The sequence below is a fragment of the Sinocyclocheilus anshuiensis genome, unplaced genomic scaffold (genome assembly GCF_001515605.1).
Source record: "Sinocyclocheilus anshuiensis isolate Anshui unplaced genomic scaffold, SAMN03320099.WGS_v1.1 scaffold1005, whole genome shotgun sequence".
Taxonomy (NCBI): domain Eukaryota; kingdom Metazoa; phylum Chordata; class Actinopteri; order Cypriniformes; family Cyprinidae; genus Sinocyclocheilus; species Sinocyclocheilus anshuiensis.
In genome coordinates this window covers 882,324-891,547 of record NW_015555810.1, presented here as the reverse complement: position 1 = coordinate 891,547, position 9,224 = coordinate 882,324, and positions in this window count along the sequence as shown.

Here is a 9,224-nt window from a genome sequence, read left to right as displayed (position 1 = left end):
TTAGTTTAAGCCGACCCTGCTGAAAAAAAAACAATAGCTTAAACTGGTTTGGTGGTCTTAGCTGGTTTAAGGTTGTCTTCCAAGCTGGTTTAGCAGGGAAGCTAGCTGGTCTCCTAGTCCAACAAACTGAAAAGTTAGCAGAACCAGTTTAACCCTGGATTAAGGTCATTCATTTTCTTCATGTCCAAACACAAACTTTAAAAAAAAAAACATTTTTGAACATAGACGTGAAAGTGCACTATCCAGACTTAAATTGTTATAACTCGTGACCTAAGGTTGGACTCTTTGGTGAGACAATCAGCAGATTATAGAAGAATTGGAAGAATCATTTCAAAATATGAAAGTATCAAAAAGTTATAGAAGTTTAAATTTACTGTAAAGAAAATGCACTGTGCTAACTTTTTTATTTTATATAAAATAAATATTTTACAAAAATATTTTTTTTAATCCAAAATAAAATGAAAACCTTATGTCCAAATAAGTTACGTTCCAAATTTGAAGTTGATAAAAAAAAAAAAAAAAAGAAAATTAGGTTCCTGTGAGATTTTATTTAGGGCATTATAACAAAAACAGCCACCTGATGACATCCAAACTTCATTGAATTTTTTAATTCATTTTTCTGTCACAAATGTATGAATATTACTGCTCTCACCAAATATGGAATCTTGAGACTCAGACCTTTCCAACAATATGTATTTTGTCAAGATTATATAAAGTTTTGATTGTAAAATACCGTAATATATTTTGTAATATGACACTTGACACCACCCACTAGTGGAGGAGACCACTAAAAGAAAAAAGTACTATTCACACAATGATTTCAAAATGATTTTCACAGGATGAATTTTGAGGTTTTAAGCTTTCAAAATGATATATAATTTATGATGATTACTAAAATATGTGATAGGGGAAAAAGACAAAGAAAAAAGAGTGCCAAGCATACCCTATTTCATTAATTTAACACAAAATATTCACAGCACTGAAACCTAAAACTACAAATGCACTCCCAAATAACATTCAAGTTGTTGTACTATCTTTAAAAAAAACTGCAGTGTCTTGCGCTTAGCTGTTCAAATATGACCTGCAGTTTTCAGAACATTAACATTTATAGTGACAGCAAAACCTCAAATGCAATTTCCCATGTTGTGCGATGAAAGATTCTTTCAGCTCATCGTTGAAAACATTTTTGTTTGGGCTTTTCTCCAGCTTAGCAAGCTAGCTTGCTCACTTAAGCCAATATTTGCACTGAGTGGACGTCAGGGAGCAGCAGCAAGCATGTGAAGTTTTTTATTATGTTAACCAGATACATTACAAACTAATATGATGTTGAGAACCACAAAACATACCAAAGACGGGAGATTGAATAACGCTGAGGATATTTAAAGGAACGTATTTACATTTGAAATTAGTGAATTGTCGGAACACACCTCTTGAAACGGTCGCGGGACATCTAGTAACTCTATATATGCCTCCACCTCTCTCTAAATCCACACTCTGGCAAATGTTCAAGGTGAGGATCAAGAAGCAACAACAGGAAATGAACTGCTTTACAGGGCTCCTTTTGTTTGCAGAGGCCCTTTATTGCTTCTGAACCGAACCCCTGTCCAGAGGAACAGGTTCAGAGGGTTCAGTAAAGCAGAGGAGTTGTAGTGGCTGTTTATTTGGTGCAACCCTCTTATATTAAACAGGAGCCAGGCAAGGTTTTTTTGTTTAGTAGAAATCACTCTGTATTTTAAGGAAAAGAGAGTCTTTTTTTTTTTTTTTTTTTGTATCTTGGACAAGTTCACATGATGCAGGGAGTTTATTTTACCTTCTTTTGTGACTGTAATTGAGACTGTTTTCCAACACTCTCAAACAACTATTTATATCTGTTTAAATATTTTGCAATAAAGCAAGGGAAGGAGAAATCATTACCTCATCAAAAATGTGAACAGTCTCTCAGCTGGTTGGCTGATGGCTTAAAACTCAAAAAGATCTTTTTTAATTTTTTAAAATAAAGGTTCTTTATTGGCATTGGTGGTTCTGCGAAAAACATTCAACATCTATGAAAACTTTCCGTTACACAAAAAAATAGTTCTTAATAGTGGAAAATATTCTTTAGATTATTCAAATGTTCCTCACACTAAGAAAAAAATATATTTTAAGAAATGTCACTGAAAGATTCTTTGGGGGAATCAACAATGGTTCTTCTATGGCATCTGCTAAAGGTTTTTATCATAGTATGGAGGAGGCATTTGGCATGGAATGAATCTCTCTGATTCAGTCTCAATCTAACACACACCCTTGACTTGTAACTGTGACAACAATCCTGCATCATACCTGAACCAGTATTGCATTTTAATGCTGATGGGGCATATTTAAATATCTGTGCAAATGAGAGAGTAGTTCAAGCTCAAATTAACATTACTGACATGAAACAGCCTTTTAACATTACTGAAACTGCTTTCCAAGACTTCAAAACCCCTCATGTCTGATCTCGCTTCAGCAGCGCCAAAGTAAAAAGTGCTCCAAACATTCCACGTGCTCCAAGCATCCAAACATATATGCAAAACGTTTTTTGTTTTTGATTTTTATTTATGGTGCAAAAAATATATAATTGTTAAATAATTATACTGCATTAATGAAAACACACATTATGAAACTACCATGATAATTTTAAATAATAATAATATATACTGTACATACATATATAATATACATATATGTTCTGTACACACACACACATATAATATATATATATATATATATATATATATATATATATTATTGATTTTTAAGTATATATTTCCATTGGCCTTCGGATCAGATAAGCATCCGAATGCTCCAAATATGAGGAGCGTGGAGAAGGGGAAAGTACATGTATAATAATACTCTGTGCAAACTTTAGTGCATCTGAGAGGCAGCAGAGAGGTCCTTACATGCTGACTGGGATGTAGATTACTTCAGTATTCCCTGTTGTGCAGCATGTCGGCTCTAAAATGCTGGTAAGTGCATTCGCTCCTCGCGCGGCCTGCGCCGCTACATCTGCCGCGGGCCGTCTGCTCACCGCGACGCTCCCCGAGCCCCTGGCCGCCTGCCCTGACACCCGACACAAAGTAATCACAGATCACAGCATTTAATCACTGAAACAAGCACTCTGGAGAGGCGGCGTGTCAATATCCCACTCTCTCATTATCTCTTTGGATTGCACATCCACACTGTCAGATAAACAGAGTGGAAAATTAAGATTAAAAATATGGTAATTTCATTTGAGCGCAGGCAAGCGCTCGCTCCCGCTGCCCCATTATGCTATTGATTACTCTCAATTCAATCTCTCCTTTCAATGTAAACTTTAATCTATTCACCACCCAACAAGTCTCGCTCCCCCGGGGCTATTTTAGAGTAAGTAACCATTTAATATAATATCACTAGCGTTAATGAATTGTGTAAATCACGGCGCTTCAACAAGCTCTTGATTCGAGAGCCAAGCGGTCCTTCCTTCTGTCAACTGCGTTTAACATTAAGTGACCGTAAATGTGGCTTTAAAAATTAACACGGGCCAGACGTTTGATGGCTGGCAGGATATTAATTGCGACAGACTTGAAAATTAAGAGATCATTATCAAGTTTTCATTCATAAATGAATCTCAGACATATGCTATGGAATCGCTTTTGTTTGCGTATTGAATAAGAGCGATGAGTACAAAAGCAGAAATAATTATTATGAAAGAATAATGATGAGACTGAATGAACATGAAACAATTACTTGCTTAGCAAAGGCTTAATAGGCTCTGAGAAAATATTGCATGTAAAGCAGAAGCTGTACAACTCCATCACACCAAAATATTAATAATAGCATGTGTTACTGGTAACATACAGAAATTATGTACAATTTTTAATACTTATGTATGATAATGATTGTTTTCATGTTCCTCATCGAATGCAATGTCATTTTTGGGTGCTATTCTTTGGGCTTTTATTTGTTCATTTATTAAAGCCAATATTAAAGATAAAATCGTAATAAATATTAGAAGTCGACCGATTTATCGGCCAATATTTAGCATGGAAACAATAAAAAAATATATTATTTACAGTTTTTACAGGTAAAGTAACATATTTAAAGTATTTTTTGCATAAATTACTCAGCTTTTCATAGTTATTCATTAAGCATTTGAAGCTGTTAAATAGTATAATATATTAAAAAATATTTGTATGTTATTTTGTTGCTGATTACTTTTTAAGCGTTTTAAGTTTAGAAATAGTTAGAGATAGCCCAAAACAATATAATGTATTTAAAAAAATATATTTTGCTAAAATATTTGTTTCATATATTTATTTGTGCTAGTGTAACGATTATTTATTTATTATTTAATATATATACTGGTTGATTATTCTTTAAGAGTTTTAAGGTGTTGAATAGTTAGAGATAGCCCAAAACAATATAAAGCAAAAATAAAAAAAATAAATAATAAAAAAAAATAAAAAAATAAAAAAAAAATATATATATATATTATTATATTTTTAACCGTGGTAGTGTAATGTTTATTAATCAAAGCATAACTTCAAAATAATGAATTCAGTAAAGAAAAGGGCAAGAACATTAGTTCAACTGGTGGGTCGTGACCCCCAAAAAATGCAGGGAAAAAACAATGATAAATAAAAACAATGAAATGCACCTAATCATATAATTGTAAATAGTTAAGATAGCAAAATAAATATATTTATTAACTTTATAAAGGCACACTGTTGTTGTTGTATGCCCAGTCAAACTTTTTTCCCCTTCTTTTATTTAAGTGCATGTTTCAAATCTGATGAAGAAACAAACTCATCTACATCTTGGATGGCCTGAGGGGAAGTAAATGTTCAGCACATTTTCATTTTTGGGTGAACTATTCCTTTAAGTTCATCCTGATAGAATATAACGAAAGAAGAAAGTTGCAGCAGAAGAAACAACAAATATTCATATGTTTTCTTTCCTTTTCCAATCTCCATCTTCAAGGTCTGTCACTAATTAAAAAAGAAGAATAAATATCGCGGATATCTTCAATTTGTATTCTCTCTCATGAAGCAGAGTCTGTTATTGTGAGGTAGTTTGTAAACTAGGTTGGCATCCACTGGTGGACGTTTTTGGATCTCTCACTAATTTATTATTTATTCATCAGGGAGTGTTGGTGATTTTGGCCTCTCATCTTTCTCTTATTGGCAGTAAGGGGGCGTTTGACACCAGCGTAGGTGAAGAACTCTCCCCGCTGTGTTCCATTTGGTGCCGTCCTTCACCTCAGCCACTGACCGGACGGCCATCGACCCGCATGGCTCCTCACGGACCGCCAACAAATGCTGCCACAAATGGATCTAATTGGCACCTCTGCATGCCCCGTCCAGAGGAGGCCAGAGATCAGGTGGGCAGACGCGGGATGGAGAGAAACAAGTGCAGAGTTATGATATGCACACATTTTATTTTTTAAAGTTGCATTTAATTTGAATTGTCAAATGCATATTTTTTACAGTAAAAATATGATAGCAACATTGTAGGTTTTACTGGACTGAACTTAAATAAATAAATAAAAATACATACGTAAATAACAGCAGCTGTGGTTACCAGAACTGTACTGTAAAAAGTAAAATAGCAACATTTTATGTTTTACTGGACTATATATATATATATATATATCACTCAGTATTTTTCTTGTTTTCCAGTACAAATATCTAAACATTCCTAAATCAAGATACATTTACTGAAGATGCAAAATGACTTGCATATTTTATTTTTAAAGTTAATCTAATTTTTTTTTTAAAGTGTTAAATGCAAAATCTGAAATTTAGATTTTGGATCATATTTGTTTTGGAAGAAATGCATCCATAAAATCCTAACTAGATGTGAAAGTACAAAGGTTTAGGGCTCTAATTAAATGAACTTTTTTTTTACTTATTTTTTTCCTTTTATGTTTTCTTTTACTGTAAACTTACTGTACATTGAATCCTGTAAAACTTAAAATAATGCTACTGAACTTTTTACAGTAAAGTTCTGGTAACCAAATACTGTAAAAAATAAATATGTAAAATGTAAGGCATAAAAATATGGAAAAAGATAATAAATTTACAGCAGTTGTGGTTGGCAGAACTTTACTGTAAAAATATGGTAGCAACATTTTAGGTTTTATGGGAATAAACTTGAATTTACAGTAATAAAAATCTTTATATATCCTTAACTCATATAATATTTCACTGCAAAAAATGTTTTGTGTTTGCCAGAATTTTACTGTAAATATACAGTAGCAAAAGTTTAGGTTTTACAGGACTGAACTTAAATTTACAGTAAAAACTGTAATGTATTACATTAACTGACATTGTTACACTGCAACAAGAAAAAATTCTGAAATCAAGATACATTTACTTTGGAAGCAAAATGGCCTAAGATATTAAGTCTTGTTTTCATTGTATTTTTAAAGTTACATTTATTTTCCTTTTTTTTAGAAAAATGCAAAAGGCCTAAATGTTGATTTTGGTTGATATAGTTTTTTGGATGCAATTCGTCCAAAGAAATCCTGTCCGGTTGTGAAAGTTGTACAGAACTTTTTAGGTTTTACAAGACTTAACTTAAGCTAACGGTAAAAAAAAAAAAAAAGAACAAGACTTATTATCTTGAGTCATGTTGTTTCTCGAGTAAATGTACAGTATCTTGATTTAAGAATGTTTAGATATTTGTCCTGGAAAACAAGGCAAAAATACTGAGTAATAAAATCATTTTTGCAGTGTAATATTACATTGGCAGTGCATCTGTACATACCAATCAAAATACATTAGACTTTCTTCAACTTTCCCTTCATTCCTTACATCAATATGCATCTATTCTTGCCATCCAGAGCTAGTTAAAGAACACTAGTGACCCTGCTTTTGTGTTTTACATCAAAGCACAATGTAATACTGATGGACTTATAACTCAGTCTTTTATAAAATAATCTTTTATGGTCTTTAGCGCTGTGACATTTCCATTGCAAATACTGATCTGATTCATAATCAGCATTTAAGACCATGTCGTCTTTCTAAGTTGCTGTAATCGTGTTCTCCAGTGACTTTGTAAACATGCTGCTGTGAATGGTCTCACAAAAATGTCGTGATCAATAATTCTCCACACAGCTGGAAATAGTTTAATCAATGAGTACAAGATGAGTGGTCAGCGACTGGAAACTTTAGCATCAAGTCATACAGAAATAAATCGTCATTATGCCTCTGATTAGCATTAAAGGAACAGTCAGACTGTTTTAATGGTGAAGTGTGTAATATTTTCAGTATTGAAATAAAAAATAAAATAAATTAATATAATAAGATCAAATAAATAAAAATAAAAAAAAATAATATAAATGAAATAAAGTAAAATACACACTTCACATTTAAATTGTAAATCATGTTCCATGTTCCAATTAAGTAAAATAAAACAAAAAAATAAATAAGTAAAATTAAGTAAAATAAAACAAAATAAAAATAATGTACAATAAAATAAAATAATAAAATAAAATTCAAAATAAAATAAAATAAAATATACGTTACGAATCCGTGTATCATTCGATCCTAGGCGGTTTAGCCAATCACAACACACTGGGCCAGCTAACCAATCTGAGCCCATTGCGTATTTCAGAGAGAGGGGCTTCATAAAACCAGGAAATCATCAGAGCATTTATAAGAGAAGGGACAGAGTGGTGTAGAATAAAGGTGAATTATGCGAAAAATAATATAAATAATAAAAAATAATGTGAAGCATTAACACATGTTAGACTGCACCCCATAAACACAATCAAGCCTAGAAAAAAGCTGTCAACAACCCCTTTAAAATATTTTTAAACTTCTTATTCTAACATAAAAGGTATTTAAAGTTGTGTTTTGGGCCATTTTATGCTTTGGCACAGTATCTGTCAAATGAACTAAAACCGAAAGCACAGTATGGCATAATCCTTTCATCAAGTCTGTTTTGTGCTGAGCATTTCAAATTGAAGTGCACGCATTGTTGAGGCGATCGAATCCGTGTATCATTCGATCATTCGTTTTTTTATTTAATATTGAAAGTGAAAAATGAGAAAACGGCTCCTTTTTCGTTTTGACCTGTTTGTTTGATGAAAAAAGATGAAATGTAGTTGCAATAAATGCGTTAAGAATCCATACAACTGCTGCAGTGGAGAATCCGTGTATCATTCGATCATTCGTTTTTTTATTTAATATTGAAAGTAGAATAATGAGAAAACGGCTCCTTTTTCGTTTTTTTCCAAAATACGAAAAACAAGAATTCAGCTTAAATTCTCGTTTTTCGTTCATGGGTGGAAAAATGAATAAACAGCTGCAATATTCGATTTCTACACGTGGGCGGGAATTAAACGCCCCTTAAACAGCTTGAATATTCGATTTCTACATGTGGGCGGGAATTAAACGCCCCTTTCTGCTGATTGGTCAGCCGAATATCCTGTGCCCTCATCAGTTCTTCTGTAGTATCACGCAGCAGAATAATAGTCCTCCACTGCTGCAGTTGTATGGATTAATAACCCATTTTATCAATTTCATATTTTTCTCATCAAACAGACTAATGAATAGCTCGACACAACTCGTACAGGTCTAGACAGGTCTTTCTTCTGTGTAGACCAGCGGTTCTTAAAGCGATTGGGGTTCCGCAAAATTATTTGCTATAGCCTAAAGTATTTCCAGACTGTAAAGTCGCCTTTTTTATCATGATACATAGGCCTACTGTGATTTATTCCAAAGTGACTTATATGATGCATTTAATGTAAAATAATCTAAATGAAGCCTTTTAAAAGACGAGTATTCCCTGTGGTTCATGTTTGTGGCATGCGCCAGAAAGATGCTCAAGGAGACCGAGAGGCGATAAAGCAGTGCATTCTGTTGTTCTCTATATTTTTCAAAGGCATGACATTTTGTAGTTATTTTGAACGTAACGTTACACAATTAAAAATATACATTTTACCATACCAACTATAAATGACAGAATATTAAGTCATTCCCCCTTGATGGGGAAAAAATCCAAGTGAACATCAATCAGTACTCAATATTAATTTAAACTGCTTTAAATATGACTGCTGCTTATTTCCTGTGCACTTCTGCGCTTGACTGTAGTCGCGTCTGTCTGCTTATTGAGTTTATTTAACCCATCGCAATTTATTGGAACTGTGTGAACTAGAGTGACTACTCACCTTAATGTTGTTCTAAAGGCTTATTACTTAATAACACAAAAATGTCCTGCTC